General features: G+C 46.3%; 14 non-coding genes across 14 annotated transcripts; 9 read left to right on the top strand and 5 right to left on the bottom strand.

Moving 5' to 3' along the window:
* Window positions 1-7,821: 7,821 nt before the first annotated feature.
* Trnad-guc lies at window positions 7,822-7,893 on the top strand. Its single transcript has one exon. It is a non-coding gene; the product is annotated as a tRNA-Asp (tRNA).
* A 579-nt stretch (window positions 7,894-8,472) lies between these two features.
* Trnar-acg lies at window positions 8,473-8,545 on the bottom strand. Its single transcript has one exon. It is a non-coding gene; the product is annotated as a tRNA-Arg (tRNA).
* Window positions 8,546-13,539: 4,994 nt separating this feature from the next.
* Trnad-guc lies at window positions 13,540-13,611 on the top strand. The gene has a single exon. It is a non-coding gene; the product is annotated as a tRNA-Asp (tRNA).
* A 568-nt stretch (window positions 13,612-14,179) lies between these two features.
* On the bottom strand, window positions 14,180-14,252 carry Trnar-acg. Its single transcript has one exon. It is a non-coding gene; the product is annotated as a tRNA-Arg (tRNA).
* A 444-nt stretch (window positions 14,253-14,696) lies between these two features.
* Trnai-uau lies at window positions 14,697-14,788 on the top strand. Its single transcript is given in 2 exon segments — window positions 14,697-14,734; window positions 14,753-14,788. It is a non-coding gene; the product is annotated as a tRNA-Ile (tRNA).
* Window positions 14,789-14,900: 112 nt separating this feature from the next.
* Window positions 14,901-14,972, top strand: Trnad-guc. Its single transcript has one exon. It is a non-coding gene; the product is annotated as a tRNA-Asp (tRNA).
* Window positions 14,973-15,540: 568 nt separating this feature from the next.
* Trnar-acg lies at window positions 15,541-15,613 on the bottom strand. The gene has a single exon. It is a non-coding gene; the product is annotated as a tRNA-Arg (tRNA).
* Window positions 15,614-16,058: 445 nt separating this feature from the next.
* Window positions 16,059-16,150, top strand: Trnai-uau. The gene is given in 2 exon segments: window positions 16,059-16,096; window positions 16,115-16,150. It is a non-coding gene; the product is annotated as a tRNA-Ile (tRNA).
* Window positions 16,151-16,262: 112 nt separating this feature from the next.
* Window positions 16,263-16,334, top strand: Trnad-guc. The gene has a single exon. It is a non-coding gene; the product is annotated as a tRNA-Asp (tRNA).
* A 233-nt stretch (window positions 16,335-16,567) lies between these two features.
* On the bottom strand, window positions 16,568-16,639 carry Trnam-cau. The gene has a single exon. It is a non-coding gene; the product is annotated as a tRNA-Met (tRNA).
* Window positions 16,640-16,902: 263 nt separating this feature from the next.
* Window positions 16,903-16,975, bottom strand: Trnar-acg. Its single transcript has one exon. It is a non-coding gene; the product is annotated as a tRNA-Arg (tRNA).
* Window positions 16,976-17,420: 445 nt separating this feature from the next.
* Window positions 17,421-17,512, top strand: Trnai-uau. Its single transcript is given in 2 exon segments — window positions 17,421-17,458; window positions 17,477-17,512. It is a non-coding gene; the product is annotated as a tRNA-Ile (tRNA).
* A 6,329-nt stretch (window positions 17,513-23,841) lies between these two features.
* Window positions 23,842-23,933, top strand: Trnai-uau. The gene is given in 2 exon segments: window positions 23,842-23,879; window positions 23,898-23,933. It is a non-coding gene; the product is annotated as a tRNA-Ile (tRNA).
* Window positions 23,934-24,045: 112 nt separating this feature from the next.
* On the top strand, window positions 24,046-24,117 carry Trnad-guc. Its single transcript has one exon. It is a non-coding gene; the product is annotated as a tRNA-Asp (tRNA).
* Window positions 24,118-24,541: the final 424 nt, after the last annotated feature.

Raw genomic sequence — 24,541 nt, 5'->3', positions numbered from 1 at the left:
TCCTACCACTTGACTAAGACATGCACTGAGCTTGAAATAGTTTGTGGCTTGCTATCTGTCACGTAATTTTTTCTGAAAAATTGGGCCCACACCTCTTCCATGGCTATTTCCTAACAACAGAACTTTCCTGCCACTTTCTGCCTTTTTTGAAATAGTTAGATTCCTGGTGAACCTCTGTTGGGTATTCATTACACCTATGACTATTTGAGCCTCTATCTTAATAAATTGAGGTAGCAAGCCAAATCTATTGTTTGTGCCAATGATGAAACTATCAGACACTGTTCTCTTTCTGTGGCATCTTTTCCCTACTACCACTTCCCACTTCTCTTCACCCTTCTCCCTTCTTAATCTCACCAGTTCCTCCCTAGCACTATCCAGTTCAGTCTTAAAGACTTTAATCTTCCCTTCCTATTCATTCGTTTTCCTATCCCTTAAAAATACCACAATTTCCACACAACTACATTATTCCAATGAAACCATCTGTCATAACAGGTGCACAGAATCCCTGAACTAATGCTCCTCTGGCAGATCAAACACCACCCACTCATGGTTGTTTACAAATTTATTTACGAAATTTAGCCAAAAAGACGATATTTATATGAAGGAAAGAAAACCTGTAGTGCTCTGAACAGTCATTAAGGCAAGCTTTCAACTGTGTAGTTTCCTTTAAAGAAATAATACTGTGGCAGGTTTCTCTTCTTTTTCAACACAATTTTTCCTTCTATTTCGTTTTTGACATCATTATTTTGAAAATACAAACCTATTTCAAAGATGCTTTATAAGTTATTCTAATAATTTAGCATTTTTAAAAGACATTTTCAAAACACTATTAGCTGCACTGCAATTTTTTTATTTGCGAAACTCAGTTTTTGTGTTGTAACCCGTCATCAGTGGCGTATTATGTGCATCTATAGCAATGACATGCTTGTCAGTTAATATGACAAGATCTGAAATATCTCTTTTAGCATAGTACACAGTTTGTCATGTCCATTATTGCTGTCGAACTTTAAGCAGTGACAATTCTTGATAATTTTTGACGCAGTGTAGATGACAGTCATGTGAAACATTATCAGGAATTATTAATGCCTGAGATTGACACTAGTAATGTACATGACAAACTGTATATTATATTGCAGGACATATTTTAGATCCTGTCGTATTATCTGACAAGTATGCCATTGCTATAGAAGTGCATAATATGCCACTGATGATGGGTTATAAACCGGAAAACTAGCTATGACAAATGAAAGAATTCTAGTGTAGCTCACAGTGTATTGAAGAGGTCTTTTAATAAATATCTGAAGGCTGTGGAGCACCAAGCATTCAGGATTTTTATTTTTGGTACTTCAGTCCATGTACTTCCATTCGTTCATTAGAGCAGTCACCTCTAACTTTGTTATTATTAATACCAGTCTAAGTTCGCATTATGGCTTGTATCTTTAACTGTGGGTCACCTTTCTATAAAGGATTTTTACTTTCTCCAAAAAAATATTTCTACAGCTCTCACGACACATATTGATATTCCGTCTGTTTTATGCAAAACACTCCGTTATTGCATGTGTTACGCCAGCTGAATATGTCTTTCCGTCCAAAAACGTTCTTGAATGTGATTCTGTTGCATAAACTTTCTCATGAACAAATTAATTCCTGAGAATGATTGACATAATGCGTGCATTTAAACGAACTGCGATAAATCGATATATTGTAATAAATACAACAATATGTTTACTAACATAAAACAACAATGTATTTCTGGCGTTAATACGAAGTACGTCTTATGACAGAAACTAATAGTGAAATAAAAACTAATATTTTCAGCTACCAGCTTACAAGCGTTTACAAAGAAAAATACAAAGATGTATGTATGATATGTTCATCCATTTGAGACGTAGATGTGCTTCTTACATGAAAAATAGATTGTGATATTCATTTCAGCAGGGCGTTCACTGTATTTAGCTTGTGTTTCTGTATGAAAAAGGTTTTCCTTATGTCATTTGATTCATTAATTACTTATTTTACTACCAGGCGTGCATTTTATATTCAACTGATGCTTTGGAGGCTAAAATACATTCTTTCGTTAATTATGTGTGATTCAAGGCATCACATGGAAGCCATAACTGTTTCTGTGCGTTAGCTAAATGTTCCAGAGCTACGGAATTGTTGATCACTTCTTGACAGGACGTAATGTTATCCGTTTACTAAATGCGGAGTTATTACGCAATGATTCTTAGCTGGAATGATGGTAAGTGAAAATTAATAGGCTGCAAGCCGTATTAGTATTAGTGTTCTGCCAAGCATTGAGCACTGTAGTCCATTTGTTGTGGTTTTTAAGGTTATGTAACTAATTTGAGAGTACTTGTAACATTGTTTGCTAATAACTAGAATAAATGCGAAAGTTTGATGTATGTGAAATCACTGTGGCTTTTCAACTACTTTGGGCATATCATCATAAAAATAGCAAGAAATTTTGAATCTGACAGTTGTAGAAATGTCATTCATTTCATGTGTTGTATATGCAGTAAACGTTTCTTTTGTCGCTCATTAATAGCGTGCATAACGAGGGCTGAGACTTACTGGAGCAGTGTTTCCCGATACAGAAAGACGCCAGGTAAATGTATTGCAGTTCTAAAATTACTTCTGACAATTCGGTAACACATCTTTATACGACTAAGCCGCCCATATAGCCATTTTATTGACCGTAAGAGCGAAACGGGCAGAAACAAGCGTTACTGTGGTTGGTGAAATACGTGTATGGTTAAAGTTTAATAGATTGCCGGTTATAATTTTGGCTGTATTACAATTGACATGCCCCGCCCCTTGTCTTAGTAGATGCAATTACATTTCGGCATTTCTGCAAAGCGGTGTGTGTGTGTGTGTGTGTGTGTGTGTGTGTGTGTGTGTAGAGTTTATTGGTTATTTCAAACATGCTCTAAGAAAATCAGCCAGCCAATCACAAACACAAAAATTTGTTTCCCTTTCTTCACTTGGACATTAATTTGTACAGTCCTTGTATTAATGGTTCCAGAAGAACTTTATAAAAGCAGTCTTTTGGTTCAACATTCCCTATGATCTCGCCCTACAAGACTGAACAAAAGAAAATCGTGCATTTCCTTGGGATGCCGTACAGTTGTTCACCAGTTATCAGTGATTTTGTTGGGTTCCCTTTGTTCCTAAGTGGATAAACAAGTGACACAACTGAATATTACAGATGTAGCAATCTTGGCAGTAACTCATTTTGCTGCACTTCAGAGTTTTCACTCATGTGGACACACACACACGCACACACACACACACACACACACACACACACACACACACACACACACACTTGTGTGTAATGCAAAAGTGAAATAGTTCATTAAGTTATGTGTAATGCTACAGTTGTTCACAAATATATACTGACAAGTGTCCTCCCTTGAATAAACAGAAGATTAAGTTATCGAAATTTTGTGGTTAATCATAAACATAATTTCATACCACACCACTCTACAACAAAGAAATCTGAATTTCTTGTAACTTTCTTGCCATATGTCCATAATTACCTCAAAAACAGCTCTTTAGCAGACCAATGTTCAATATAATGTTTGTGCTGCTATTACTATATACTTACACCCATGTCAGTTTTCGCTAGTAGGCTAATTACAGTAGATGCTGTATACAAATTTTGCACATGGGTCACCTCTGCTGCTTTCCATAATGCTGCCTGTGGCCATTTATCACATGGGCCTTAAACTGACCATAGTTAGTAAGGAAGATACAGACATGTGTAAATGTGTCTTGTACAGTTTTGAAGGTAATCTATACCATTCTTCCTGCAGAATAGTGGCAAATTCAGGTATTGATGATTTCATACCCTACTCTCTAAAGTAGACTACAAAGGCTCAATAATATTGTGATCTGGTGACTGGTGGCGAAGGGAGATGTCAGTTCATCCTCATGCTTAGAGAACCAGCCCTGGGCAGTGCAGACTGTGTGAACAGGGGCCCTGGCATTTTGGAACACAGCATTGCCATTGTGAAGTGAAACAATGTACTGTGGGAATGGTGTTCTGACTTTGCACTGCTAGATTTGTGTTGCTACTAGTGCTAGTGTCATGATTTGCTGACAGATATGACGACGTAGGGTTGATAGACGAGCACCAGTCTGCATTACAGTTGCAGACCGTCAACATTGGTCTGGACAAGGTGAACAAGGCTTTGCCTGTAAAGCTGTTTTATGAAAACAACAGTGGTAGTGCTGCTGGTCTTCATGAATGTTGATGCATTGTAGGACTATGGAGAGGTCAAATTTCTGCACTGGAATTGAAGAACATAGTTTGGAAGTTCTAATTAACTGGTAATTTGAGAATTGCTCCAGAGTGAGTGTGTTGGCCAATTGTGCCACAAATTATTGAAGTTACTGTTGCCACGGCTGACAAAGCTGAAAGCAATACACAAACTTAAAGCTGTGTGCTAGCTGTGTCATGATGGGTGAACATTCCATCATTCACAGTTTGAAAATTGCTTTGTACAGTTTGGAGGGTGGCTCCAGGCTGTTGTGGATGCAGATGATGGTCACACAGCAACGTAAATGTGGTACAAAATTAACAAATGTTACCTTCTAATGCAGAAATTCTTTCAGTGGTTTGTTATTTTTCTTCCGCACGTTTTTACAAATGTTTCCCTAAACTTTTGTTGTCCTATGATCACTCGTTTTTTAAGGGGGCCCTCTCAAGTAGCAAAAGTTTAATTATAACTATCACATATGCAACTTGTTAAGGTAATTTCATGCAAATTCTGGGATGGAATTTGGTTTTAAAAAGAGTACTGTATAGCATTGGCTCCTTACTTAGCTTGCATTTATCACAATCTATTTTTCAGCCCAAAGTGACTGAAAAAAAGCACAGGTGACTTGTTTACATAAGAATGGTAGGACAAGCATGCAAATTTACAAACAAACACCCCTAACATTGGTTTGCTACAGAATCTGGGAGCATATTCTCAGTTTGAGTATACTAAATTTTCTTGAGACTGAGAAGCTTATGTCCATGAATCAGCATGGTTTTAGAAAGCACTGCTTGTACGAAACTCGGTGTGCCCTATTCTCACATGATATAGTGTGAACTATGGATGAAAGGCAGTAGGCATATTCCATGTTTCTAGATTTCTGTAAAGCATTTGATACAGTGCTCCATTGTTAAGTGCCTCGAAGACTTCATGTGTAATAGAACCCAGTATGTTGTCCTCAATGCCGAGTGTTCATCAGAAACAAGGGTACTGTCTGGAGGGCCCCAGGGATGTGTTATTATTTGCTATATGCATAAATTATATGGCAGGCAGGAAGGACGGAAATCTGCGGTTGTTTACTGGTGCTTGGTGTACCGGAAGCTGTTGAAGTTGAGTTGCTGCAGGAGGAAAAAAGACGGCTTAGACAAACTTTCTAGTTGGTGTAGAAAAATAAAAGTTAATGTGGATGAGTAGGAAAACAAACCAATAATGCTCAGGTACAGCATTAATAGTGCCCTGATTAACAAACCAATAATGTTCCGAAACATCATTAATAGTACCCTGCTGGACGCAGTACTGTCGTTTAAATTTCTGGGCATAACGTTGCAAAGTGATACGAAATGGAACAAGCATGTGAGAATATGAAGTACGGAAGGCAAATGGTCGACTATAAAGTTTGTTGATAAAGCTTTGAGAAAATGTGGTTCGTTTGTAAAGGAGGTTGCAAATGGGACACAAGTGCGACCTGTTCTTGAGTATTGCTCGAGTACTTGGGATTCGTACTGGGTTGGATTAAAAGAAGACATCGAAGCAATTCAGAGGTGATTGTTAATAGTAGGTTCGAACAATACATTAGTGTTACAGAGATGCTTCAGAAACTCAAGTGGCAATTCTTGGAGGGATGGTCATATTCTTTATGAGGAGCATTACTGAGAAAATTTAGATAGCCGTATTTGAAGCTGTTGTATCCACGGCCCCAACCAACCAACCAACGGGCGCACGCGCGCCCTGACCGTGACATCGCTGGCTACAGTTCCTGTCGCGGCCGTCGGCGTCCCAGGGCGTTACCGCTGACGAAAGAGGTCGCGCCATGGCTGAGCTCGGGTCCGCAGCGCCCTCTGCCTTTTGCATATAAGGAGGAGCGCTGGCCCCGAGACGGACAGGCTATTGTCGATTGTCTATTGCTAGCCTTTCGTGGAGTTTATAGCGGAGCCATTGCAGTGTGATATTTGTTATTGTATTCGACTAGGCTCAGTACACGGATTACTCTTGGATATTTCTTGGACTTGTATTGCTGGTGCACGTTTCGTCAGAAATAAAGATATGTTATCTCTTCATTCTAGCTGGCGCAATTCTTCTCACTAATTATTTTTCGGCCAACAGACAGCTACATCCTGGTCCTACCCACGCTTTATACAATTTATGGTGGCTGCCTCAAAAGTACCGCCGAGGACCTTGGGTTTGGGAGCCGTCACAAAAGAAACTGTCTGCAAAACTATTCTACTGCCGCCAAATACATCTCGTGTAAGGATTACGAAGATGAGATAGGAGAAATTAGGGCTAATAAAGGAGGCATGTATACATTAAATTTTTCTCGTGCTCTGTTTACGACTGGAACAGGAAGGGAAATGACTGTTAGTGGTACAGGGTACCATCTGACATGCATCACGTGAGTATGTATTAAGTGTAGATTGTTCCTTCTGTTATGCCTTGGCTGGCTACCTTTCCTGTCCTCGTAAAAACATCCTTATATATTCTATGCGTCTGTATACTGAACTAATTATTTTCGTTGTTTTATAATGACCAATCCTACGCCATTATTGGATCATCTCTGGCTGAATAAATGAATAGTTCAATTCACACACTTGTAACTCTTATTCTTTTTTTGTCTGCTTTTCTGTGAAATAACTTCACGCTGTGTTTGTTCTTCTGGGAAAGTATATCTGATTTCAATGTAACTACTTGAACGTTTTTAAGAGGGCTTACAATACTAAAAACTCCTTTCAGATATCTAAAATGAAGTGGAATTTTATCAAACCCGTTTTGGGAGGCTTTTCTTTGAAACTGTAAAGGCTGTCTGCACAAGAGGAGTTCAGATCTAAGTTATCTTTTGTAAGACAGAAAAAAGTTTCAATTAACCGAAGTGTTACATACTTCATCGACTCACAGCCAAACTGTCAATCCCCAGACTAACCTAGACCTCATGTTGCACTACAAATCAGTCACCAGAAACAACTTTATAAAAAAGACTAAATTTTTACTGTTCTGTTCTCTCTCTTGTTAATCCTCACTTGACATAACATGCCACATCAATATTGTGTTACGGTATCCATCAGTTCAGCTCAAGCAACGTTTTCTGCAGGTTTAAGGCTGTCTTGGTCACTTTGTTAAGAAGTTTTAAAGAAATTTCTTTATTATTTTATTCATTTCCTTGATTTGTTTTTATGGTTTCATTTTTCTCACTATATTGCAATTACTTGTTAACTTGTTGTTGGAGGAGCTTACCTTTTTCTTGAAAGTGCACACTTTTTGGCTCTGATGACATTTCTTGACTTCTACAGTACAGTCTGTAGTGTTATCCAAATCGTTCATCAAACATGTCATTTGATGTCAAGTAATCTTTTACACTCAAAAGGTGGTGCCTCACAGGTTGCAAATATTTGAAGAACGTATTCATTAGTGCCAGGACCTGCCGGGGTTATGGGTTCGAGCCTCACCTGGGGCATGCTTTTATTACGTAGCAGCTGACTCTGGAAGCATAGGGACGCTAGATTTGAGATGTATCACCTACTTGAGCACTATATGTGTGCGTGCATTGTCGGTACAGATTGCGTGTTTCTCGGTAGTATAGTGGTTAGTGTCCCCGCCTGTCACGCGGGAGACCGGGGTTCGATTCCCCGCCGGGGAAGTGCGATTTTTATACTGCGAAAGTTGCACGTGTGGCCCGAAAGGACATTAACGTTGTGATCAAGGAATGTAGTTGCAGCAGAATCGTAAGAAACTCTGCGTCTTAGGAAGTGTTTCTCGCATTCTTCACACGACGTCGTCGTTTCACAACTTACAGGGTTTGCTGTTGACGCTGAATCAGCGCACCCCAGGCTTAATGATCGAGCTCGAAGCACCCAAGAAAAAGAATAATTTTAGCAGAGCGTGGTTTCGATCCACGGACCTCTGGGTCATGGGCCCAGCACGCTTCCACTGCGCCACTCTGCTGCGTGGAGGCGTTCGCCCTCTTCGGTGCGTGACATGGGACACTTGGAAAAGCGTTGTCTGCGTCGCGTACCGATTAATTAACTGTGTGACATCTCTCAGCTTGACTTGTGTCGACTTTGCTCGACTGACGCTACGCTGACGCTTGCACGAAGCGATATTTACCACGATCGTCTCGAGATGCAGCTGCGAGATGCTCAGGATTGACATTGCACTGCACGCAGGTGGAAACATTCGAATGCACTGCCTAGCTACGCGCCCGCAACTAACAAAATGCCGACCCTGCCAGGATTCGAACCTGGAATCTTCTGATCCGTAGTCAGACGCTTTATCCGTTGCGCCACAGGGCCACTGTTCGCGTTTCGTAATAAGAGGCGGGTACACATCGCGGAGCAACGTGTTCTCCGTGGCTCGGCAATTGCATGTCGTCCACCGACAACGGCGGCGCGGCCACTGTGCTCTTGCGCACTCTGCAGGGAGCTGCCACCAAGGAAGGCATCTCTCCTCCAGCTGCTCGGCCACGGTGCGCCTGCATAGCTTAGAGCTTGCCACACATCTGCCGTCGCTGCTGGACAGGTAGCAGAATGCATTTTTTCGGTGATGACAAGCGGTTGATACGCTTGTAAGTGTAGCATATGACACAAGAATCGTATGAAGCATTCGTAGACAGGTGCTAAAGTCTCAGTATGGCCGCAGGTGACGGTCGTATGACGGGTCTGTAGCCACAACAGGTTGGCTTCAAAGTGAATACCGCTAACTGTAAGCACTCTGCTGTAGCCCCAGTGGCGCATTCCGCCGCCGGCGGCCGTGTTGTGCGGACGTGCGGAGCGGCTGTTGCGGTGTTGACATCGTCGCTGCGAGCGGCCGGCGCTGTGTGGTGAGTGCGCGCTTTCTGCGTTATTCATAGTCCACGATCACATTCTAGAATGACATAATGGAACAGACAACGCGACGCGATACTTTGAAGTTGATTTTCGATCCGAACTACGCCCGACCGAAATCTTACGAAGTTGAGGCGTTTATCGAAGAAACTTTTCAGATCAAAGTGGATGAATTGATTGGAATTCACCTGTCGATTGTCAATCCGACTGTGTTCCTTAAGTTATCCAGTTCTGACAAGTGCGACTAAATTGTAGAAACATGTGGTGGGGTGGCAAAATTCAAACATTCAGTCGGACACATAGGGCAGGTCACGGTTTCGCGTGCCGGAATGGGAATAAGAACGGTTCGAATCTTTGAGCTCCCCTTTGAAATAACGCCCGAGGAGATTAACAACAAACTGAGAGAATATGGCGCCATTATCAGCAATGTCGCCGAAAAATGGTCTAGCTTGCACAAGTATCCAGTATTAAATGGAGTCAGGCAAGTTAAGATTGACATGCTGAATCATATCCCATCGTATCTCTGGATTGGTGGATATCGAGTGATCATCATTTACGATGGCCAGCCGAGAACCTGCTCGGGTTGTGGTTCGACCCAACACGTCCGCGCGCAGTGTGTTCAACGGCGTGTGACGCAACTGCCGACTGGGGAGCGAGACCCGCCTAGTCAGATGGCCACGCTACCCGTGACGTACGCCGCCGCAATTCGCAGTGACGTCGCCCCAGATATGTGTTTCGACAGGGCGGTCGTTGCTTATGCCGACGTTCCCGATGGTACCGTAGCCATGGATACTAGCAGCACAGAAGCTACAGGTCCAGCACACTCACAAGACGAGGAAACTGACAGGTGTGCAGAACAAGACCAGGCTAAGACGGCAGCAGAAGACATGTGCAAACCACTCGAAGAAGTCGGGCACCACAAAGAGGACACAGTTGCAACATCGGAGGATAATGACCAGCAGCCTACAACTGTTTCACCAAAGAAACGGAAGAAACGTCGAATAGCCCGTCAGGGAGCAGCAGAAATCGCGCCAATCTTGCGTGAAAAGGCGAAACAGATAGGCCAAGAATTGGCGGAGACGACACAAGCAGCTCCTCCGGAAGATCGAACAACAAAAACGAAGACCCGAAACGAGGACACTGAACCCGACCGTGGAATCCATATTCCAGGCGGTACACCTAGTCGGAAGGACCCTCCACCTGTACCAAAAACGGACACGAGGGAAGTTACGTGCACGCGAGATTGGGCGGATGACATGGAGGAGCAAAGCCATGATGCAGAGATGGCTGACATACCACAACGTTCAGGACGGACGGCACCCTACCGTCGATAAGATGTGTCCACCCGGCAACAAACCACCATCAAAGACGCTCGCGCAGAAGATGATGATGCCGATTTCTTCTAAGTAGGGCACACATCCACTTCACCTGGCAGATAGTATCCCACCTGACGCGGTATAGTCGACATGACGTCCTTGCAGGCGTACAGAATTGCGACCTTGAATATAAATAAAATTAGCAGCACCCTCAATCTGAGAAATCTCCAAGATTTTCTGCACGCCGCTGATGTTGACATCTTAATGCTGCAAGAAGTAACGGCTATACGTTTGGACGACATCACTGGCTACAACGTCATCATCAATCCTGGCAACGACAATAGCCTCGGCACAGCGATTATGACTAAAGAGGGGATCCTACTTACAGACGTGACGAAACTGCCGAACAGTAGAGGTCTCGCTGTCAAGATAAACAAGACCAGGCTTATCAACATCTATGCCCCGTCAGGAACCGGAAACAAGCGCCGCAGAGCCGAATTTTTCAAGGAGGACATCGCCCCCCTTTTCGCGGTGCGATTTGAACAAATAATTGACTTTAATTGCGTGCTGAGTCCCAAAGATCAGACGCCAAATTTTAACAAATCTCTGGAGCTGGAGAACATCGTCAGAGAATTCCATCTGTTAGATACTTGGGAACTAAAACATGGTGATCAGCTCGGTTTCACCTATATCACCAGCCATTCTGCCAGTCGTATCGACAGGATTTACGCAACGTCCAATTTAAGGCGACACGTTTTACAGCCCGAGCTATGGCCCACTATTTTCTCTGATCATATCGCGTACATATGTACGATAAATTTAGAGAAACAAGGAACTTACAGGGCGAGAGGTCAGTGTAAGCCAAACGTTGCTCATCTTTCGGATCCTGGATGTCACGCCGCCTTCCACACCACTTGGGCAGAATGTGAAAGGAAGTTCCACTTGTATGGTACGGCGCTGAATTGGTGGCTAAGCTGCGCGAAGCCCGCAATAATAAAGACAATGAAAACTTACTCCCGTGAAAAAGTCGCCTGGCGAAAGCGGACATTAGACTTTTACTTCAGCTGTCTGAGAGACTTGTGCGTTCGCGATGCTACAATCGTAACAAACTATGGGCAAATCAACAGAATAAAAGCAAAATTGCTCACCCTGCAGAGACACCATCTCGAAGGCTGTAAAATACGAACGCGTTTGCAGAACGGTACACGAGAAGAAACAACATCGATGTACCACATCCTCCAAGAGAACAAAAGACAAAAACGGAAAATTCTGACGGAACTCAAAACTTCAGACGGGAGGCTCTTGACAGATCAAGCTGCAATACGAGACGAGATCCATCGACACTTTAGTGAGTTGCTGGCCAATACACAGACAGATGCAACAGCGCAGCAAGCTCTCACTGCTAGGACGACAGAGCGACTCACTCCAGAAGAAGCTGATGTGCTTGCAGCAAGGATAACGGATGAAGACGTCGAAGATGCCATCTCGAGGAGTCCAAAGAATAAATCACCTGGACCAGATGGGCTACCCGCTGAATTTTATCAAACTTTTCGCGAAAAGATAATTGCTAAATTGACACTCGTCTGCAATGAAATACTAAATGCCGACACTGACCTTCCGAAGGAATTCTGTGAAGGTACAGTGGTCTTAGTCCCCAAAACACCAAGAGGCAAAACTGTGGAGAATCTTCGACCCATAACACTTCTCAATAGTGATTATAAAATCTTCGCCCGTATCATGATGCAAATGTTTAATTCAGTTATTCGTACAGTGACAGGAGCTTACCAGACAAGTGTGGGAAAGGATAGAACGATATTTCAGACCTTATGCGACTACAGAGAAATTATAGCGATATCGGCAGCCTGCAACATTCGCTGTGCCCTGATGTCGCTTGACTTTGAAAAAGCTTTTGATAAAGTTAATCATTCGTACCTGTTCCGGTGTATGACATCCATGCACTTCCCACAGAAAGTTATAGCCTCCGTGAAAAACATACTGACGAATAGCACGTCAAGCATCAGTGTCAACGGACAACTCAGTCACCCGATCAATATTCACAGTTCGGTAAGACAAGGTTGCCCCATGTCCATGACGCTTTTCGCGATTGCGCTTGAACCTCTCTTAGTATCCCTGACTCGGCAACTCCGTGGACTACATATACACGGACAGAAGATCATACGTCAAGCCTACGCGGACGATGTAGGGGTACTTGTGACTGACGAAAGCGAGGTGGCAACAGTACTTGAAGTTGTGGCGACCTACGAACTGGCGTCAGGAGCTAAACTCAACCGCAATAAATCTGGTATTATCAATCTTGGTAGGGGCATAGAGATCAGAGCCGCTGGACGTATCAACATTGTGGAAAAACTAAAATGCCTTGGAATAGAATATACTAATAATATCCGCCGCACAGCCGCTCTCAATTACAGACAATTACTTGCCACATTACGAGCAAGCATAAAACAACACAGCTTGCGTAATTTAAATGCAATACAAAAAGTGCAACTAGCCAATACCTATATAACCTCCAAAGTAAACTATGTTGCTCAAGTGCTTCCTCTGCCACGAACCATAGCACACCAAACGCAAGCAGCGCTTGGTTATTTTGTCAGCAGAGGTCAGATATTTAAGGTTTCCTATGATACCTTGACGCTATCGACACGCAATGGAGGGCTACATCTAACAGACATCTACCTTAAAGCGCAAGTGCTATACGTTAGCAAAACTTATAAACAGTGGCAACGATCACCGCGGACCTTAGTGGCTCATCTCTTACGTGACATCACCACAGTCAGCAGAGATCCACCAATCGATGTGAATCACATCTCCCACGAGCTGTACCACTATAAACACTTTCTTGTGGAATACAGCTATGTACGCCATAGAATACCGGAGAAGGACATATATCAGGTTAAGGAGGTTTACAACACCTTGCTGGGAGGAAAATTGCGCAATCGAATAGAAAACAAGTTTCGACATTATAAATGGAAACATGAGCAATGCCGGGGTTGTGAGTTCGAGCCTCACCTGGGGCATACTTTTATTTCGTAGCAGCTGACTATGGAAGCATCGGGACGCTAGATTTGAGATGTATCACGTACCTGAGAGACCATAAATGTGCGTGCACTGTAGTCAACGACTGCGTGTTCCTCGGTAGTATAGTGGTTAGTATCCCCGCCTGTCACGCGGGAGACCGGGGTTCGATTCCCCGCCGGGGAGATGCGATTTTTATATCGCGAAGGTTGCACGTGTGGCCCGAAAAAGCATTACCGTTGTGATCAAGGAATGTAATTGCTAAAAAATCGTAAGAAAGTCTGCGTCTTAGGAAGTGTTTCTCGTATTCTGCACACGACGTCGTCGTTTCACAACTCACAGGGTTTGCTGTCGACGCTGAATCAGCGCACCCCAAGATTAATGATCGAGCTCGAAGCACCCAAGAAAAAGAAAAATTTTAGCTGAGCGTGGTTTCGATCCACGGACCTCTGGATTATGGGCCCAGCACGCTTCCACTGCGCCACTCTGCTGTACGGAGAGATGCGCACTCTTCGGTGCGTGACATGTGACACTTGGAAAAGCGTTGTCTGCGTCGCCTACCGTTTAATTAACTGTGTAGCATCTCCCAGCTTGACTTGTCTCGACTTTGCTCGGCTGACGCTTGCACGAAGCGATATTTACCGCGATCGTCTCGAGATGCAGCTGCGAGATGCTCAGGATTAACATTGCACTCCACGAAGGTGGAGACATTCGAATGCACTGCCTAGCTACGCGCCCGCAACTAACAAAATGCCGACCCTGCCAGGATTCGAACCTGGAATCTTCTGATCCGTAGTCAGACGCGTTATCCGTTGCGCCACAGAGCCACTGCTTGCGTTTCCTTCTATGAGGCGGGTGCACATCGCAAAGCAACGTGTTCTCCGTGGCTCGGCAATTGCATGTCGTCCACCGACAACGGCGGCGCGGCCACTCTGGTCTTCCGCACGCTGCAGGGAGCTGCCACCAAGGAAGGCATCTCTCCTCCTGCTGCTCGGCCACGCAGCGCCTGCACAGCTTAGAGCTTGCCACAGATCTGCCGTCGCTGTTGGACAGGTAGCGGAATGCAAGGCGCCCGTTTTTTTTCATTTTTTCGGTGATGACAACCGGTTACATGCTTGTAAGTGTAGCATATAAAACAAGAATCGTGTGAAGCATTCGTAGACAGGTGCTGAAGTCGTAGTATGGCCGCAGGTGACGGTCGTATGACGGGTCTGTAGCCACAACAGGTCGGCATCAAAGTGAATACCGCTAACTGTAAGCACTCTGCTGTAGCCCCAGTGGCGCAATTGGTTAGCGCACGGTACTTATAAGGCAGTAGCCGTGAGCAATGCCGGGGTTGTGAGTTCGAGCCTCACCTGGGGCATACTTTTATTTCGTAGCAGCTGACTACGGAAGCATCGGGACGCTAGATTTGAGATGTATCACGTACCTGAGAGACCATAAATGTGCGTGCACTGTAGTCAACGACTGCGTGTTCCTCGGTAGTATAGTGGTTAGTATCCCCGCCTGTCACGCGGGAGACCGGGGTTCGATTCCCCGCCGGGGAGATGCGATTTTTATATCGCGAAGGTTGCACGTGTGGCCCGAAAAAGCATTACCGTTGTGATCAAGGAATGTAATTGCTAAAAAATCGTAAGAAAGTCTGCGTCTTAGGAAGTGTTTCTCGTATTCTGCACACGACGTCGTCGTTTCACAACTCACAGGGTTTGCTGTCGACGCTGAATCAGCGCACCCCAAGATTGATGATCGAGCTCGAAGCACCCAAGAAAAAGAATAATTTTAGCAGAGCGTGGTTTCGATCCACGGACCTCTGGGTTATGGGCCCAGCACACTTCCACTGCGCCACTCTGCTGTACGGAGAGAAGCGCGCTCTTCGGTGCGTGACATGTGACACTTGGAAAAGCGTTGTCTGCGTCACCTACCGTTTAATTAACTGTGTAGCATCTCCCAGCTTGACTTGTCTCGACTTTGCTCGGCTGACGCTTGAACGAAGCGATATTTACCGCGATCGTCTCGAGATGCAGCTGCGAGATGCTCAGGATTAACATTGCACTCCACGAAGGTGGAGACATTCGAATGCACTGCCTAGCTACGCGCCCGCAACTAACAAAATGCCGACCCTGCCAGGATTCGAACCTGGAATCTTCTGATCCGTAGTCAGACGCGTTATCCGTTGCGCCACAGAGCCACTGCTTGCGTTTCCTTCTATGAGGCGGGTGCACATCGCAAAGCAACGTGTTCTCCGTGGCTCGGCAATTGCATGTCGTCCACCGACAACGGCGGCGCGGCCACTCTGGTCTTCCGCACGCTGCAGGGAGCTGCCACCAAGGAAGGCATCTCTCCTCCTGCTGCTCGGCCACGCAGCGCCTGCACAGCTTAGAGCTTGCCACACATCTGCCGTCGCTGTTGGACAGGTAGCGGAATGCAAGGCGCCCGTTTTTTTGCATTTTTTCGGTGATGACAAGCGGTTGACATGCTTGTAAGTGTAGCATATAAAACAAGAATCGTGTGAAGCATTCGTAGACAGGTGCTAAAGTCGTAGTATGGCCGCAGGTGACGGTCGTATGACGGGTCTGTAGCCACAACAGGTTGGCATCAAAGTGAATACCGCTAACTGTAAGCACTCTGCTGTAGCCCCAGTGGCGCAATTGGTTAGCGCACGGTACTTATAAGGCAGTAGCCGTGAGCAATGCCGGGGTTGTGAGTTCGAGCCTCACCTGGGGCATACTTTTATTTCGTAGCAGCTGACTACGGAAGCATCGGGACGCTAGATTTGAGATGTATCACGTACCTGAGAGACCATAAATGTGCGTGCACTGTAGTCAACGACTGCGTGTTCCTCGGTAGTATAGTGGTTAGTATCCCCGCCTGTCACGCGGGAGACCGGGGTTCGATTGCCCGCCGGGGAGATGCGATTTTTATATCGCGAAGGTTGCACGTGTGGCCCGAAAAAGCATTACCGTTGTGATCAAGGAACGTAATTGCTAAAAAATCGTAAGAAAGTCTGCGTCTTAGGAAGTGTTTCTCGTATTCTGCACACGACGTCGTCGTTTCACAACTCACAGGGTTTGCTGTCGACGCTGAATCAGCGCACCCCAAGATTAATGATCGAGCTCGAAGCACCCAAGAAAAAGAATAATTTTAGCAGAGCGTGGTTTCGATCCACGGACCTCTGGGTTATGGGCCCAGCACGCTTCCACTGCGCCACTCTGCTGTACGGAGAGAAGCGCGCTCTTCGGTGCGTCACATGGGACACTTGGAAAAGCGTTGTCTGCGTCACATACCGTTTAATTAACTGTGTAGCATCTCCCAGCTTGACTTGTCTCGACTTTGCTCGGCTGACGCTTGCACGAAGCGATATTTACCGCGATCGTCTCGAGATGCAGCTGCGAGATGCTCAGGATTAACATTGCACTCCACGAAGGTGGTGACATTCGAATGCACTGCCTAGCTACGCGCCCGCAACTAACGAAATGCCGACCCTGCCAGGATTCGAACCTGGAATCTTCTGATCCGTAGTCAGACGCGTTATCCGTTGCGCCACAGGGCCACTGTTCGCGCTTTCTGCTACGAGGCGGGTGCACATCGCAAAGCAACGTGTTCTCCGTGGCACGGCAATTGCATGTCATCCACTGACAACGGCGGCGCGGCCACTCTGGTCTTCCGCACGCTGCAGGGAGCTGCCACCAAGGAAGGCATCTCTCCTCCTGCTGCTCGGCCACGCAGCGCCTGCACAGCTTAGAGCTTGCCACACATCTGCCGTCGCTGTTGGACAGGTAGCGGAATGCAAGGCGCCCGTTTTTTTGCATTTTTTCGGTGATGACAAGCGGTTGACATGCTTGTAAGTGTAGCATATAAAACAAGAATCGTGTGAAGCATTCGTAGACAGGTGCTGAAGTCGTAGTATGGCCGCAGGTGACGGTCGTATGACGGGTATGTAGCCATAACAGGTTGGCATCAAAGTGAATACCGCTAACTGTAAGCACTCTGCTGTAGCCCCAGTGGCGCAATTGGTTAGCGCACGGTACTTATAAGGCAGTAGCCGTGAGCAATGCCGGGGTTGTGAGTTCGAGCCTCACCTGGGGCATACTTTTATTTCGTAGCAGCTGACTATGGAAGCATCGGGACGCTAGATTTGAGATGTATCACGTACCTGAGAGACCATAAATGTGCGTGCACTGTAGTCAACGACTGCGTGTTCCTCGGTAGTATAGTGGTTAGTATCCCCGCCTGTCACGCGGGAGACCGGGGTTCGATTCCCCGCCATGGGGGTGCGATTTTTATATCGCAAAAGTTGCACGTGTGGCCCGAAAGGACATTAACGTTGTGATCGAGAAATGTAGTTGCTGCAGAATCGTGAGAAAGTCTGCGTCTTAGGAAGTGTTTCTCGTATTCTTCACACCACGTCGTCGTCGTTTCAGAACTTACAGGGTTTGCTGTTGACGCTGAATCATCGCACCCGAGGCTTAGTGAACGAGCTCGAAGCACCCAAGAAAAAGAATAATTTTAGCAGAGCGTGGTTTCGATCCACGGACCTCTGGGTTATGGGCCCAGCACGCTTCCACTGCGCCACTCTTTTTTTTTTTTTTTTTTTTAAAGCTTGCAATTCAGTCTCAGCTCATTATGAGCAAATGAAAGCGTAATTATTATTCCTCTAACAAATAAATCTATTGAAAAAAAAAAATATTAAGGAACATCCACAACACAGCCACTTCAAAAGATGTACACTACTGTAATTAAAATCCTAAAACATGACTATATAATGTAGACTGCTTTGTGAAATAAAGATTAAAAAAAAAAAAACACGGAAACTTCAGTCCTGGTGTAGAGAAGAAACATACATAAAGGCGGCAAATCCAGAAACAGTATAAAAGAAAATGGCTCACACAGGTGACCTTAGCCAACACCCTCTCTTTCAAATGTCAGGCTAAGCATATTGGCAAAATCATCTCGGAGGCCTGGCAATCGCAAGCGCTGCCAGTAAGCAGTAAGCATGTACTGCCGAAACGCTAGGTGTCCATCCTCTTCATGACAACTGTTGACAAAATGTACGAAATGGCCAATCAACCACATGACGGTATGGAGCTTCGTTCGCGGAAAAAAGGAAGAATCGGGCCGGACGATGATGTCAATAGTATAAGCGGCTTCAGCAGACCTAGTGACAAAGGCAAGTTGTTTCCTGAGCCAACGCCAATTAGCAAGGTGCCCACAGCAGGTGAATCGATGTTCAAGGGTATCCACGAGACCACACCGAGTACAGGTGTCCGTGTCAGAAAGACCAATACGGTGCAGTCGTATATTGGTGGGAACCAAATTATTTATTACCCTATACCACGTGGACGCCACGGCCATAGAGTGGATCGGCAGACTAACATTCTTCCAGGCGTTCCTCCAGGACACAGATGGAGACGCCAGTTCTATTGGATTGGGACCGGCCAGCCCCTCCCAGCGGGCAATCAAGCCCTTGGTCGTTGGCACCGGTCGCCGCAAGAAGACGTCACCGAGGTAACTCACCGCAATGTAAAATTCCCGAATGTGTTTCAACTTAAAATTTAGGCGTCCGACATCGACAGGTGGAGCAAGGCTCGCCGGACGCACAACATTAAAAAGCCTGGATGTAATTGAAGTCACTTCTTGCGTAACAATTAGAGTCGTTCGGCGGACGTACAAAGCAGACGCCTTGCGAGTAATGTCAGAGAGGCCCAAGCCTCCGGAGAGACGCGGTTTCGTCATTACCTCGTAACGTAACTTGAATAGATGGCCCTTCCATATAAACCTGCTAGACAACTGGCGAAACCTTTTCGCCACCATCATGGGAAGTGGGAACAGCTGAGCAACATAATAAGCTTTACATAGAACGTAGGTGTCTAAAATTCTGACTTTTTGCAAAATGGTAGCAGAGCGCTGCTCATGGACCATCAGAGCCCCCTGTATCTTCTCGGTGACCGATTTCCAATTGAGAGCCGCCATTTTTAGAGGACACCGATCAATGATAATCCCCAAGGACGTATGGCGATCGACAACAGTGGCCCAAGGGACGTCAGCATCGCGAAATCCTCGAATATCAAGGAACTTACATTTACCCTGATTGAGACGCGCTCCAGAGACACGACAGTATGCATCAACTGCCCCTTTCAACAACGGGATATCATCACGTTGACGGAGGAGAACAACGACATCATCCGCATATGCCTTAACAGAGAGCTTCCCACCAGAGAGGGACATACCCTGAAGCTTGAGAGCAATAGTCCGAAGCAGCGGTTCCAGGGACAATACGAATAAAGACATAGAGAGCGGACTACCCTGAGGCACTCCGCGGCGGATAGCAATGGGCGGCGTCAGCTGCCCATTGACTGACACCCGAGCTGTTATTCCCCTATACAAATTGCCAAGAACACCACGTGATGAAGCGTTAAAACCTATTGTACCTAAAACACGATCTAAAAACACATGACTGACGTGATCAAAAGCCTTATGAAAATCAAGGAAGGCAAAGGCACAATGTACGTTTGTAACCGCCGCAACCGAGACAACATCCCGATATTCGGCTACTGGTGTCAGAATAGATCTATCATGAAAACAACATTGATGTGCACCAATCACACCCCGAAGCAGAGAAGATAATCGGCTATTGAGCGCTCTAGCAGCTGTCTTGTAGTCAAAGTTCAGCAATGTGAGCGGACGAAGATTGGCAGCAGATAAACGACCAGAGGACTTCGGAATTAAAACAATTTTCCCTACTTTAAACTCGGCAGGCACATCCATCCCCCTGACAATCTCATTTAAAATCTGCGTAAAAATGCCACCCAAAAGAGGCCAAAAACGGAGGTAAAATTCTTTAGGCAGGCCGTCTGGACCCGGCGATTTACTGGACGGAGAGCGAGCAATAAAATCGAAAACATCATCTACCTGGAATTCCCGGAGAAATTCGCCGTTCGCGTCAGGCGTGATCGTCGCAGCTAGATCCCCAAGGACATCATCCGAAAGAGACTCACCAGAATCATCGGCAGAATAGAGACTAGCGTAATACTGATGGAGAGCACGAACCATTTCCTCCTGTGCAATAAGCTGCCGTCCATCATCCACCGTAAGAGAAGAGATGAAGGAGCGACGACGACGAGTGTGATGCCGTAGCAGGTGGTACAAGGATGTCAGCTCACCGTCAACAAGAGAGTGAGGTTTCGACTTAACTCGCAGACCATCCATCTGTCGTCGTTTAAGGCTCAAGAGCTTGGCTTTAATACGACGAACATCATGGATCCGCAGAGGAGAGGTACCCGCCGCGTCATATAGTTCACGCAGGACAGAGTAGTAATATTCATACGTGTTCTTAAAATCACGCGCCCTTGCAGCACAGTAAAAAATCAAAGTCTGACGAATCTTGGGCTTGGCAAACGCAGTCCACCAAACCAGCAAGGAGGGGTATCGCGGGACAGAGCGAAGACATCGCTCCCACACGCCACTTATAACATCATCCATAGCACTGTCGGCAAGGTGGGAAACATTTAACATCCACTGGGAACGATAAAGTTTTGCAGGTTGGTGACTAAGATTTACAGTTGCAGTAAAAGCACAATGGTCAGAAAAACTAGTAGGAATAACATCGACAGAAAGAATTTTATCACATAAAAAATCAGATAAATAGAATCTGTCGAGTCTACTGCATGAGGACGCGGTAAAAAACGTATATTTCACCAGGGTTGGATATTTGTGTTCCCAAACATCACGCAGATGCACCGTACGAACTAAGTCATGTAAATCACGGCAATAATTAAAATTGGGGGACTGGTCTTCAGGGCGTAAAACACAATTAAAATCGCCTCCGAGCAGGAGACTCCGAGGACTCTGGCGCAAAAGATAAATAAGCTCTTCTTTATAAAAGCGCGATCGAGCCACAGTGTGACCCGATCCAGAGGGGGCATACAAAACAACGAGGCGGAGATCAAAAAGACGACAACCAATCCCACGGCCAGAGTCAAGGAATTCAATGTCAGTAATAGGAATGCCCTCTCGAAAGAAAAGAGCAGTTCCTGTTGAATATTCCGGCGCGACATTAAAAACAGTTTGAAATCCAGGTAGAGAGAGATCAGAAAACAACACTTCCTGCAAAAACACTACGTCCGCACAGGCGTCGTAAATAAACTGCCGCAAAGAGGCAATGCGAACGTCGGACTCAATACGGTTAACATTTAAGGTAAGAAAGGTGTATGCTTGAACCATAGAGAGAAAAGCGAGAAAAGAAATCACCTACACCGACGCACCAGCGTCACAGTCCATAGCAGGGGTGACGGAGGCATCCGAGGGAGGGGGACTGCTACCCCGTTCCGCGGATCCCTTACGCTTCGGTTTTTTACGAACAGCAGTAACGTTCGGCTGAACGCGTAACTTGCGTCGGCTGACGGGCAAGGAAGCTTCAGCCGCCGGTGACGTAGGAGGGTCAAGTTCTGTATCCGACACCACCCGCGCCGGTCCACATGCGGGATCCGGGGTCGCGGCGGAAACATCCGACGAAACGGAATGGTCAACACCTGCACTAGCTTCCGGCAAACATGGACTGCACGGAGGCGAAACTTGAGCAGGAAGGTCCGAGGCAGCAGAGTTGGAAGGAAGCGGAGCAGCTCCGCTGGCAGAGGTATGGGGCAGCGAAGCAGGAAGTTGTCGCGGCTCCACTTGTTGTGACATCGAAGTCGGTTCGGAAGACGGCGCCAACAGGCCCGACCGACGACCCGACTCGAGAGAAGCTGCGTCGGAGGCCGGAAGGGCGCCAGCAGCCGCCACCGGAACCGCTACCTCAGGAGGGCAGGGAGCAGCTACAGTACACAGTGGCTCGGAGGATGCCGGTCGCTCGGACTGGGGCATCTCAGGGAGATCCTCATCCGTACTATTTCCATCGTGTGGGCGACGCCTCTTATTATTCAAAAGTGGCACACCCACCTGAGGGACAGACGGAACAACATCAGATTTAGCACGTAAAGGAGGAAATTCTGTGTCAGGGGTGCGCAAAACCTGTGGCGGGGCGCTACTACCACTGGACTGTGCTACACCAAGAGCAGAACCACCTGCAACGAGGTCAGCGACCGTTAACTTGCGACGCTGTTCGAGAGAATTTTTTAAAACAAAAACTCTCCGCGGACAGTCGGTACGCACGTGACCACTTTCATTGCACAAAAAACAGGTGCCAACCTGACCACTATATGTGACATGGACACGATATCCACCGATCTGCAGGTGAGATGGAATATTCTGCTTAACGTGCATTTCGACTGATCGAATACCACTGTAACATTGCAGGCGATGTTGGCTTGACCAGCGTTCAAGGCGAATGCTCTTTACATCACCATACTTTTGTAGACCCTCCTTAAGATAGACATTATCCACCTCCGGTGGAAGGTTGTAAACACGAACATTGGTATACGTGATGGAAGCATTGGAAAGCAGCACGGTACTTACAGAATCATCCCGATGCCGAAAGAGAACTTGATGACCATATTTAGAAAGAATTTTATCAACCTGAAGTGGGTCCATGAACTTAACAAAGAAAACATACAGTTCGGTATCAAAATAAGCAGTGTGCACCTGATCCGAATGAACACCAAAGGTATCTACCAACCAATCATGAATCTCAAGGGAACTAGGTTGCACATTGCGGGTTGACTTGTCGAAAGTAAAACTAACTGTAGCCTGACGAGGAATAACCTGGCACGACATTTTCAAAATATGCGGTCGAAACCGCTACACACAACACACTGAAATAAGGACAGAAAGTAACACAAGGTACGAAACAACGACGGAGAAACACTCACAGAAGTTGCAACACAACACGTAAACAACGATAGTCCACTATACGTAACGCTACGGCGGAGCGGAAGACTAGGCACGTCCACACTGCACGGCGTCTAAAGCGGAACTGGATTCGAACCTGGAATCTTCTGATCCGTAGTCAGACGCGTTATCCGTTGCGCCACAGGGCCACTGTTCGCGTTTTATCCTACGAGGCGGGTGCACATCGCAAAGCAACGTGTTCTCCTTGGCTCGGCAATTGCATGTCATCCACTGACAACGGCGGCGCGGCCACTCTGGTCTTCCGCACTCTGCAGGGAGCTGCCACCAAGGAAGGCATCTCTCCTCCTGCTGCTCGGCCACGGAGCGCCTGCACAGCTTAGAGCTTGCCACACATCTGCCGTCGCTGTTGGACAGGTAACGGCATGCAAAGCGCATGTTTTTTTGCATTTTTTCGGTGATGACAAGCGGTTGACATGCTTGTAAGTGTAGCATATAAAACAAGAATCGTGTGAAGCATTCGTAGACAGGTGCTAAAGTCGTAGTATGGCCGCAGGTGACGGTCGTATGACGGGTCTGTAGCCACAACAGGTTGGCATCAAAGTGAATACCGCTAACTGTAAGCACTCTGCTGTAGCCCCAGTGGCGCAATTGGTTAGCGCACGGTACTTATAAGGCAGTAGCCGTGAGCAATGCCGGGGTTGTGAGTTCGAGCCTCACCTGGGGCATACTTTTATTTCGTAGCAGCTGACTATGGAAGCATCGGGACGCTAGATTTGAGATGTATCACGTACCTGAGAGACCATAAATGTGCGTGCACTGTAGTCAACGACTGCGTGTTCCTCGGTAGTATAGTGGTTAGTATCCCCGCCTGTCACGCGGGAGACCGGGGTTCGATTCCCCGCCGGGCAGATGCGATTTTTATATCGCGAAGGTTGCACGTGTGGCCCGAAAAAGCATTACCGTTGTGATCAAGGAATGCAATTGCCAAAAAATCGTAAGAAAGTCTGCGCCTTAGGAAGTGTTTCTCGTATTCTGCACACGACGTCGTCGTTTCACAACTCACAGGGTTTGCTGTCGACGCTGAATCAGCGCACCCCAAGATTAATGATCGAGCTCGAAGCACCCAAGAAAAAGAATAAGTTTAGCAGAGCGTGGTTTCGATCGACGGACCTCTGGTTTATGGGCCCAGCACGCTTCCACTGCGCCACTCTGCTGTGCGGAGAGAGGCGCGCTCTTCGGTGCGTGATATGGGACACTTGGAAAAGCGTTTGTCCGCGTCGCGTACCGTTTAATTAACTGTGTAGCATCTCCCACCTTGACTTGTCTCGACTTT

This window comes from Schistocerca americana, chromosome 8, assembly GCF_021461395.2.
Source record: "Schistocerca americana isolate TAMUIC-IGC-003095 chromosome 8, iqSchAmer2.1, whole genome shotgun sequence".
NCBI lineage: Eukaryota > Metazoa > Arthropoda > Insecta > Orthoptera > Acrididae > Schistocerca > Schistocerca americana.
This window is presented reverse-complemented; position numbering and strand designations above follow the sequence as displayed.